The sequence below is a fragment of the Ursus maritimus genome, unplaced genomic scaffold (genome assembly GCF_017311325.1).
Source record: "Ursus maritimus isolate PB19 unplaced genomic scaffold, ASM1731132v1 scaffold_31, whole genome shotgun sequence".
NCBI lineage: Eukaryota > Metazoa > Chordata > Mammalia > Carnivora > Ursidae > Ursus > Ursus maritimus.
Window position 1 is genome coordinate 8,896,943 of NW_024425675.1, and position 12,143 is coordinate 8,909,085.

Below are 12,143 nucleotides of genomic sequence, written 5' to 3' on the forward strand. Positions count from 1 at the left end.
ACAAATCCCCAAAACATTTGCCTTTGAAAGAGAGAAAGGTCAAATCCCATGAGTTCTTATAATTAGTGGGACTCTCAGCTCTGGGAGATCCTGGAGGGTGTTAGAAAGCAGAGTCCCCACCCTTAAAGAGACAGTGTGACAAACAGCCCTTGCAAATACAGCACTAGAACCAACAGTTTGAAAAATGGAGGGAGTAGACAAGAAGGAGCGTGATTTCCTCATATCAGAGTATAGCCCAGAGACATAAGGATCATGGGAAGACCCCTCCAGGGACAAAGGAACAAGAAGGTGCCATTTCCCTCCCCTGTCCCCTAGCATAAACAATGCCCATCTGTGGGAACAAGCACTGCGTTAATACTTGCTACGTAACTTGTTTGCACCAAGCTCCCAACCCCTTACTCGGGCAGATCCACTCTTCCCAGTGCTGCAGGGCCACTCCCCTGGAAGACCGGCCCAAATCCTGTCCACCACATCTCCAGACCAGCACATTTTGCGGGACCTCAGTTCCTGCAGCAGCAGGGGAAGGTCTCACTTTGCAAGGAGACCACCACATACCTTGTTAAAATGCCCCCACCACCACCACTGCTGGGGACAAAACACTGCCCACAATAGGCAAGGAGAGCCTCTGCAGACAACTGGACAGAAGGAAAAAGAGGCCAAGACTCAACAGCAGAGCACACACAACACACAGAGGAGACACTCACTGAAGCCCCAGGGAACAGGGGACACTGCAGTGCAAGGCACTACGGGACCTCTTCTTCATAAGGCTACTATTGTTAAAGAGCAAGAGAAGTAGCTGATTTTCCTAACACACAGAAACAGACACAGAAAGTTAGACAAAATGAGGAGACAGAGCAATATCTCCCAAATGAAAGGACAGCACAAAACCCCAGTAAGGGACGTAAGTGAAATGGATATAATTCTGATAGAGAATTTAATGTTCATAAAGATATTCACTGGACTTGAGAAAAGAGTGGAGGACATCAGTGAGACCACTTAACACATAGATAAACGAAAGAACCAATCAGAGATCAACACAATAAAATGAAATAATAATATACTTGATGGAATAAATCACAGGCTAGATGAAGCAGAAGAATGAATTAATGACCTGGAAGACAGAGGAATGGAAAGTAACCAAGGTGAGCAAAGGAGAGAAAAGAAAATTATGTAAACTGAGAATAGTCTTAAGGAACTCAGTGACTCCATCAAGCATAATAACATTTGCACTGTAGGGATCTCAGAAGAATAAGAGAAAAAGGGGCAGAAATTTTATCTGAAGAAATAATACCTGAAAACGTCCCTAATCTGGGGAGGGAAACAGATATCCAGATCCAGGAGACATAGAGAGTGCCCCAAAAATTCAACCCAAGGAGGTCCACACCAAGACACATAGTAATTAAAATGGCAAAAAGTAGAGATAAAGAAAATATTTTAAAAGCAGCAAGAGAAAAGACAGTTATGTACAAGGGAAACCCCATAAGGCTATCAGCAGATTTTTCAACAGAAACTTTGCAGGTCAGAGGGAGTGACATGATATATTCAAAGTGCTGAGAAGGAAAAATATGCAGTTAAAGGATATTCTGTCCAGCACAACTATCATTCAGAACAGAAGGAGAGATAAAGAGTTTCCCAGACAGGGGAGCCTGGGTGGCTCAGTCGGGTAAGCCTCCAACTCTTGATCTCAGCTCAGGTCTTGATCTCAGGGTTCTGAGTTCAAGCCCCTCACTGGACTCCATGCTGGGTGTGGAGCCTACTTAAAAAAGAGAGAAAGAGAGAGTTTTCCAGACAAACAAAAACTAAAGGAGTTCATGACGACTAAACCAGCCCTGCAAGAAATATTAAAGGGGACTCTGAGTGGGAAAGAATGACCATAAGGGAGAATATGAAAAGTAAAAAATACAAAAGCAGTAAAAATAAATATTTCTATAAAAATCAGTGAAGGGGTTCATAAAATAAAAGGATGTAAAATATGACACCACATACCTAAAATGTGGAGGGAGAGGAGAAAAGAATGGGTTTTAACTTAAGCAGCCATTACCTTAATACAAACTGTTACATACAGAAGATGTTATATACAAACCTAATGGGACCCACAAATCAAAAACCACTAATAGATATGCAAAGAATAAAGAGAAAGGAATCCAGGAATATCACTAAAGAAAGCCAAAAAACCATGAAAGACAGCAAGAGGAAAAGATCAAAGAAACCCTATAGAAACAACCACAAAGCAAGTAACAAAATGGCAATTGATACATATCTATCAATACTTACTTTGAATATAAATGGACTAAAGGCTCCAAGCAAATGACATAGGGTGACAGAGACCCATCTGTATGCTACCTAGAAAAGACTCAATTCAGACCAAAAAACACCTGCAGATTCAAAGTGAGGGGATGGAGAAACATTTATTGTGTAAATGAATGTCAAAAGAAAGCCAGGGCAATAATATTTAAATCAGACAAAACATACTTTAAAACAAAGATTGTAGCAAGAGACAAAGAAAGACACTGTATAATAAAGGGGACAATCCAACAAAAGGATATAACAATTGTAAATATTTATGTACTCAAATACATAAATCAGTTAATAAAAAACATACAGGAAATAATTGATAGTGATACAATAATATTAGGGGACTTTAACACCCCACATACATCAATGGACGGATAATCCAAGCAGAAAATCAACAAGGAAACAGTGGCTTTGAACAACACACTGGAGTGCATAGATTTAACAGACATTCAGAACATTCCATCCTAAAACAGCAGAATACCATTATTTTCAAGTGCACATGGAACATTCTCCAGAATGGATCTTGTATTAGGCCACAAAACAAGTCTCAACAAATTAAAAAAAAATCAAGTCATACCATGCATCTTTTCTGACCACAAACAAATTAGAAATCAACCACAAGAAGAAATCTGGAAAGAGCACAAATAAATGGAGGTTAAATTACACACTACTAACCAATGAATGGATCAACCAAGAAATAAAAGAAGAAATAAAAAATTACACAGAAACGAATGAAAATCAAAACACAATGGTCCAAAATCTTTGGGATGCAGTAAAAGTGGTTCTAAGAGGGAAGTTGATAGCAATACAGGCCTGCATCAAGGAGCAAGAAAAAAATCTCAAATAAACAATCTAACCTGTACCTAAAGGGAGCTAGAAAAAGAAGACCAAAAAACATTCAAACCCAGCAAAAGGAAGGAAATAATAAAGATTAGAATAGAAATAAATGACACAGAAACAAAAAAACAAAAGAACAGCTCAGTGAAACCAGCAGCTGAGTCTGAAAAAAATCAACAAAATTGATAAACCTCTATGCAGACTCATCAAAAAAAAAAAAAAAAGAAAGAAAGAATGAAAGAGAACCTGAATCAACAAAATCACTAACAAAAGAGGAGAAATAACAACCAACACCACAGAAATACAAATAATTTTAACAGAATATTATGAAAACCTAAATGCCAACGAATTCAACAATCTAGAAGAAATGGATAAATTCTTAGAAACATACAAATTATCAGTACTAAAACAAGAAGAAATAGATAATTTGAACAGACCAATTACCAGCAATGAAACTGAAATAATAATCAAAAAACTCCCAAAAGGGGCGCCTGGGTGGCACAGCGGTTAAGCGTCTGCCTTCGGCTCAGGGCGTGATCCCGGCGCTATGGGATCGAGCCCCACATCAGGCTCCTCCACTATGAGCCTGCTTCTTCCTCTCCCACTCCCCTGCTTGTGTTCCCTCTCTCGCTGGCTGTTTCTATCTCTGTCAAATAAATAAATAAAATCTTTAAAAAAAAAAAAAAAAAAACCTCCCAAAAAACAAAAGTCCAGGACCAGACAGATTCACAGGCAAATTCTACCAAACATTTAAAGAAGAGTTAATACCTATTCTTCTCAAACTATTTCAAAAAATAGAAAGCGAAGAAAACTTCCAAATTCATTCCGATGAGGTCAGTATCACCCTGATACCAAAGCCAGATAAAGACACTACCAAAAAAGAGAACTACAGGCCAATATCTCTCATGAATATAGATGCAAAAGTCCTCAACAAAATATTAACAAACTGAATCCAACAGTACGTTAATAAAAAAAATCATACACCACAATCAAGTGGGGTTTATTCCCAGGATGCAAGGGTGGTTCAACAGTCCCAAAACAATCAACATGATATGTCACATCATTAAGAGAAAGGATAAAAACCATATGATCATTTCAATAGATAACAGAAAGACCATTCAACTAAGTACAACATCCATTCATGATAAAAACTCTCTGTAAAGTAGGTCTCCAGGGAACGTACATCAATATAATAAAGGACTTATATGAAAAATCCACAGTCAACATCATACTCAATGGTGAAACACTGAGAGCTTTTGCCCTAAGGTCAGGAACAAGACAACGATGTCCAGTCTCCCCACTTTTATTCAACACAGTACTTGAAGTCCTAGCGACAGCAATTAGACAACATAAAGAAGTAAAAGGCATCCAAATTGGTAAGGAAGAAGTAAAACTCTCACTATCTGTAGATGACATGATACTATATATATATATATATAGAAAACCCTAAAGACTCCACCAAAAAACTACTAGAACTGATATACGAATTCAGTAAAGCCACAGGATACAAAAGCAATGGACAGAAATCCACTGCATTCCCATACACTAATAATGAGGCAGGGGAAAGTGAAATTAAGAAAACAATTCCATTTGCATTTCCACCAAACACAATAAAATATCTAAGAATAAACTTAACCAAAGAGGTGAAAGACCTGTACTCTGAAAACTATAAAAAACTGATGAAAGAAATCTAAGATGATGCAAAGAAATGGAAAGGCATTCCATGCTCATGGATTAAAAGAAAAAATATTGTTAAAATGTCTGTACTACCCAAAACAATATACAGATTTACTGCAATATCTATCAAAATATCAACAGCATTTCTCACAGAACTAGAACAAACAATCCTAAAATTTGTTCAGAACCACGAAAGACCTTGACTAGTCAAAGCAATCTTGGAAAAGAAAAACAAAACTTGAGGAATCACAATTGCAGCTTCCAAGTTATACTACAAAGTGGTAGTAATTTAAACAGTATGGTACTGGCATAAAAATAGACACATAGATCAATGGAATAAAGTAGAAAACTCAGAAATAAATCCATAAATCCATATGGTGAATTAATCTTCGACAAAGGAGGAATGAATATACAATGGAAGGAAATACAGTATCTTCAATAAATGATGCTGGGAAAACTGGACAGTTATATACAAAAAAAAATGAAACTGGACTACTTTATTTCCCCATACACAAAAATAAACTCAAAATAGATTAAAGACCGAAATGTGAGACTTGAGACCATAAAAATCCTTGAAGAGAACACAGGTAGTAATTTCTCTGACACTGGCTGTAGCAACACTTTTCTAAGTATGTCTCCTGACGCAAGGGAAACAAAAGTAAAAATAGACTATTGGCACTACATCAAAATAAAAAAGTTTCTCACAGTAAAGGAAATAATCAACAAAACTAAAAGGCCACGTACAGAATGGGAGAAGAGAATTGCAAATGACGTATCTGATAAAGGGTTAGTATCCAAAATATATAAAGAACAGATACAACTCAATACCCAAAAAACAAATAATCCAATTTAAAAAATGGGCAGAGGACGTTAACAGACATTTCTCCAAAGAAGGCATCTAGATGGCAAACTGACACATGAAAAGATATCATGTATCATCAGGGAAATGGAAATCAAACCACAATGAGATACCACCTCATACCTGTCAGAATGGCTAAAATCAAAAACACAAGAAACAACAAGTGTTGACGAGGATGTGGAGAAAAACGAACCCTCTTGCACTGTTGGTGGGAGTGCAAAGTGGTGCAGCCACTGTGGAAAACAGTATGGAGTTTCCTCAAAAAAATTAACAACAGAGCTACTCTGTGATCCAATAATTGTACTACTGGGTATTTATCCCAAAAATACAAAAACACTAATTCAAAAGGATACATGCACCCCTATGTTTATTGCAGCATTATTTACAATAGCCAAACTATGGAAGCAGCCCAATGTCCACTGACAGATGAATGGATAAAAAAGTGGTATGTACACACACACACACACACACACACACACTGGAATATTATTCAGTTATAAAAAAGAATGAAATCTCGCCATTTGCAATGGCATGGATGGAGCTAGACAGTATAATGCTAAACAAAGCAAAATACATCAGTCAGAGAAAGACAAATACCATATGATTTCACTCATATGTGGAATTTTAGAAACAAAACAAACCAGCAAAGGAAAAAAAGAGAGAGAGAGACACAAACCAAGAAACAGAGTCTTAACTATGAGAACAAACTGCTGGTTACCAGAGGGAGGTGGGTGGGGGGATGGGTGAAACAGGTGATGGGGATTAAAGAGTACACTTATCATGATGGAAAAATAAAATAAAGAAAAAGAGGGGGGAAAAAGAAACAGTTTTTTATATAAGTTTATATATAAGATATAAGTTTTATATCAGATATTTCTATCTTCTATAAACTTTTGCAGGGAATAAAAAAAGAAAGTTACCCTTATAAGGCTTGTATAACATTGTTATCCAAATTGGACAATTAAAGAAAATTAGAGGCTAATCTCACCTTAACATGAACGCGGTAATGCTATATAAAATATAGTAAATTGAGTCTGATTATATTCTGACATTTAGGGTTTTCAAGCATTTGTTCAAGGTTAAAACACAAGAATACCATCTGCCACATACACACATGAAGGAGAGACTCATGTCCTTCCCAATAGATTAACACACATGATTTGATAAAAAATGTAACTCATTCATGAAAAAACCACTTCTTAGCAAACTTTCCTTACCTTCGTAAAGGTATAAAACTAAAACAAACAAGCAAAAAAATCCCACGCAATGGTGAAACTATTTCTAATAATAATAGCCCTTATTGAATTTCACGTTTTAAATAATTTAGCATGTATTAAATAATTTAATCCTAAGAAGCTTCTCCACTTAAAAAGTGGAAAATGTGACAGAAAGAGGTTAAATAACTGGCCCAAAATCACACAGGTAATAAGAGGTACAGCTGGGTTGGGAACCCAGGCACCGCAGCCTCAAAGTCTATACTTTTAACTAGGATGCCATAATTCCTTGAAAAATATCCAAAACCACTTCATTTCCACTGCCCATGTAGACCTCGTACTCCCGGATTGAGTGTGGGTTCTGTCTAGTCCTGTTTGCGCAGAATTTATGTGGGCCCCAAAACTTGAGTCTTGGGGTCACTTTCCCCTGAGGTCCCCACACCCATTTCCGCTGTAAAATCATTCTCAGCAGATTCCTGAACAGAATCTATTATTCGTGTTCCTGAAGTCTGTGCCCCTTGGGGCCTACCAAGGATCAATACCTCTGCCATGTTCTCTCCGCCCCCCCTCCCCAAATTACCTTTTTCAGCTTTTGGATTTTTCTATACTCTTAAGAACTTACCTCACCTCGGAGGGCTGCAGAAGATCTCCCCTTCCCGCATTGCTTTCTGTGGTGGAGTTCCAGGACAAAGACTTCCTGCCCTTCCAGGTTACCTTTCCCTTCCTCTTTTTAAGAAGGTTCCCTTAGTTTTACAAATCTTATCTTGCCCCTCACAGTGATCCCTTTCCTTCTCAAAAAACCTGAAAGCAGCCCTATTTGGTGGGACCGAGTGCTCTCCCTTTATTATTTCCCCTTGATTTAGGGCTCAGACATTGGTTTCCTAACATAGTCTTCCATTTTTGTTTTGGGAAGGCTCCCACAAAAATATAAAGCCAAGGAGTTCCTGAAGGATCAAACCACCCACTGTTTACCAAATCTTGCCCACCTTCACCTCCATTTGATAAATTCATACTCTCCCAATGGACTTCAGGCCCAGGGTCAATCACTGTGGTCCCCCCTGGTTCCTTGTAGTGTTTCTCCTCTTTCCTGTGCTTCTCTTTGGAGAAGATTTCACTCTAGAAATTCTTGGTCCCCTAGGGCTAAGGAGATACAAGAATCTTTACTGAAATAACTTCATCACTTTGAGACTGACTTAATAATATGTGAAAGAGTCTAACTGCCCAAGTTCTAGACTTAAAACTCCATTCAGACTTTTCTCCTGTTCTTCAAGGAAACATCTCCACAGGCACCTGTAATTACTCGGTTATCTTCTGGATTTGTGCTCCCTCTGGGGGCATTAGTCTGGTTTCTTCTGTTACATATTTTAAGACTCCAGTCACTCTCTCTAACCTATTCATTTTTAATTATCCACCCCCCCTTTAAAGTCCTGCTCAATAAAATGTCAAGTCTGGTTATTGTTGCTGTGTTTTCTTTTCTGTATGTTGAATGTGGTCTTCAAGACCACATTCCTGTTCTGTCTAATGTGTTCTCCCAAATTCTAACAACTCCATGAAGGAAATCTCTATTTTTCTTTCTCTCAAGCATTCTCCAGCTTGTCTTCTGCTATTTCCTGAGCCATGTTTTTGGGCATCACTATACTACAGAAAATGAGAAATTTACCTTATTATATAAAAAGGAATTTAATGAAGGTCAATGATAAAGTAACTACTTCAAAGAGTTTTACCATCAGCATCGTGAATGCCAAGTCCATAAAACCTGAGCTCTCTTGCTTCCAAAAGAAGGCAAATCCCAAATGCACATGTACTTATCAACCTTCTGCTTGTGTCACAGTTGCTAATGTCCCATTGGACCTAGTAAGTCACATGGTCAAACCCAGCATCAACGTGGGAGGAAACCATGAAAAATCATAAATGCTGGGAGCCATGATTCATTGGAGACCATCAATATAAAAGCCTACCACCCTACCATAATACGTATATGTGTTTTAACAATGTTTCTCGGGGCACCTGGGTAACTCAGCCACTTAAGTGTCTACTCTCGATTTCAGCTCAGGTTATGATCTCAGGGTGGTGAGATGGAGCCCCAAGTTAGGGTCGGCACTGGGCGTGGAACATACTTGGGATCCTCTCTCCCTCCTCTTCTGCTCCTTCTCTCTCTCATTCTCTCTCTTGCTCTCTGTCTCTCAAGGAAAAAAAAAAAATTCCTTCCCCAGCACTACATTCATGATCAGTTCTTGCTGCTGTCCCTTCTTCAGTTTCTTTCTTAACTATTCATCTTTCAGTTTTAGAGCCTCTTCTCAATGGCCAATCAATTTATTAAATCTTTAGATTTCAGTCTAGAAAAGGAAAACTGAGCGACTTCATAACACTCTGTGACAGATTATTACACGAGTTAGGAGGAACAGCTATACTCTTTTAATTCCAACAAGGAAGAAAGGAAAAGGAAAAAAGCTTAAGATAGGGCAGATGAAAAGATGCAAAAAGATAGCTGGTGTCTCAGAACACAGGCATCTGAGCGGACCCTACAGGATCTACAGAATACATTTCCACCATGATGGCTGCCATATTTGAATTCCGTAATTTCTAGAGCTGTGGAAAGACAAGCAGGACTACCCAAGTTACGACTAACATTAGAGTGTCCTCTGAGTATCAGACACAGGGATGAACAAGATGCAGTTCTCATCTCCAAGGAGCTCATACTCAAGTGTAGGAAAGAGATTAACAAGTAACTAAAATGCACAGTTAAAGGGGAAGCATCTATTTATAATAATAATGAGGAAAAACATTTTTTAATAAAAAATAATGGGGAACTGCCCTTTATTTATACCAAACTCAGTTTGCCTAACCTGAGAGAATGCAACTTAGAAAAGGAGAAATGGGGGGACAAGAAAAAAAAAGGGGACACGGGAGCTGCTTGAGAAGGGCTGGGGAACAGAAGGAAATGGAATCTACATAGTGATAAGAGATAAAGAAAAGGTAATGCTTTGCCTGCTTCATTTTATCTAGACCGAAGGTGGTAAGACGTAGACTAGATAAACTTTTAAGTTCTAAACTATATTCTTGAATCCCCAATACCCACCCTCTTCTCATCCAGAAGGCATTTTATAAAGTATGGAGAATCCTATCCTGACAAAGTAGACACCATTCTCAGATTAATGGCCAGAGGGTTGTCTGAATTGAAAGGAAGAAACTTAAAAGACTTGTCACTTAAGACATGTGACTTCCAGGCCATGTTACAGCTGCATTTGGAGCAGTCCAGAGCTCTGAAACCAATATGAAAGGGTCTCACAACTCAACTATAGCAGATGAGCTCATTTCAAAAATGCCAAATTCCTTTTATGGAATGACACAGAAAAACTGGTGGGGAATAACTATTAGTGGTATTTTTTATTGACGTTCTAAACCCACACAAACATTAGTAATCTAGATAACTAGATTAGTAAAAGTAAATGATCTAGAATCAATAAACTAGAATGAAGAAACTGGATAAATTCAAATCTCGAGGTACATATTTTTCTATAGAATTTAGTACTTCATGCTGGCTGATTTCTGAGCAACTGTAGAAATTTAGTGGTTGTGTTTTGAGATTAAAAAAAAAACAAAAACCACTCTGAGGTGCCTGGGTGGCACAGCGGTTAAGCGCCTCCCTTCAGCTCAGGGCATGATCCCGGTGTTATGGGATTGAGCCCCACATCAGGCTCCTCTGCTATGAGCCTGCTTCTTCCTCTCCCACTCCCCCTGCTTGTGTTCCCTCTCTCGCTGGCTGTCTCTATCTCTGTCAAATGAATAAATAAAATCTTAAAAAAAAAACCATGCTGATGCTGTGCTAAAAAAATACCATAAAGATGGGTAGTAAGAGGCAGTACGAGGTTTGGTTTCATACATTACAGAGTGCTTGTGAACACCCTCCCTCTAATATTTCATCCTAAATGTTTAGGAAACAAGCTGACCCATTCTCTCCATAATGTGTAGATATGGTTTAACAAATGGAATTCCCGAATAAGTTCCTTCATTTAAATGTGATATAGATGCCACTAGATTTATGGCCCATCAACGATAAACTCAAAATGTAGCTGTAACTAGGACTTGCAACACGCAGATAAAGGAGAAAAGGAATCCCCAGTCCCATCTGCCATAACTTTTAAAAGAGAAAATGGGCGCCATCTTTGGTTATTACGGTCACTCTTAAACAATGACTTTCTGGAAAGCCAACTTAATATCTCCTATTTCTTTCTCCTTTTAAATAGTGTTAAAGATATCTTCCTTAAACTCTCGGATTTGGTAGTCTTGCAATCTGGAGAGTTCGTTAAAATGTTGTAGTAACACAACCACAATTAATGCCAAGTGACTGCCAACCATGGAAAACATGGAAAGCGATGTTCATAACTCTAGGAACCGCTCGCCACCTGCCTTTCAGTTCCCTGCATGTTAAAAGGTAGGTGAGGCCTTTCATAAAAATGGTGACATGAACGCAGGGGTCCCTCCATCCTGGGAACTGTGGGACAGACCAAAGACAAGCACTCACTTTTCATTCTGCATATTGACTTCTAACTTTTTACAAGGAGAATGTATATGTTAGGTTTGTAGTTAATAAAAATAATAAAGTAAGTGTACCAGGTTCACCTTACCCAAGAACTGGGTTACTGGATGATCCCAGAAAGGTTAGAACACGTGTGTGTGTGTGTGTGTGTGTGTGTGTGTGTGTGTGTGTGCAAGCCAAATTCCCCCAATAAAATGCAAGTCTTGTAGAACAGGCATGCATTTACTCACCTTTAAGAAGTGTTTCTGTATTCACCAAACTCCTGGGGGCACAGCAGGCCACAGACGAATTTGGGGCTACTTCGGCTCTGGGTCAAAACACGTGCTCCCCAACGAAGCCTCCAGGCTCCCGGCGCGAGCAGCCCGAGCTCAAACAGACTTCCTTAGAATTTCTCCAGGAAACCGTCGGGTGGGGTGGAGATGAGCGCTCCGCCCGGTAGCTGCTGTCTAACCCGCTGTCCAGTTTGAGAACGTTGCCTTTCCTTCCCGGAAATGAGCCTCAGTCCCTCCAAGGTTGCGCCGGAGGCCCGGCCCGAGGCGGAGGCGGAGCGGGAGCCCGAGTCCACAGTAGAGAAGCCGGAGCCGCAGCCGGAGCCGGAGGCTGAGCGGGAGCCTGAGCGGGAGCCCGAGCCGGAGCGGGAGGCGGGGCGGGAACCCGAGGCCGGGCCTGAGCCAGACTCCGGGAGGCCGTCGGGGGTGGAGGCAGGCCCGCGGGCAGAGCC

General features: G+C 39.5%; 1 long non-coding RNA gene across 1 annotated transcript in view; it reads right to left on the reverse strand.

Annotated features, from left to right (window-relative positions):
* The window catches only part of LOC103656483, a 43,250-nt gene extending 31,188 nt beyond the window's left edge, over window positions 1-12,062 (reverse strand). Inside the window, exon 1 of the long non-coding RNA XR_566624.2 lies at window positions 11,653-12,062. This is a non-coding gene — a long non-coding RNA (uncharacterized LOC103656483). The remainder of the gene's footprint in view (window positions 1-11,652) is intronic.
* Window positions 12,063-12,143: the final 81 nt, after the last annotated feature.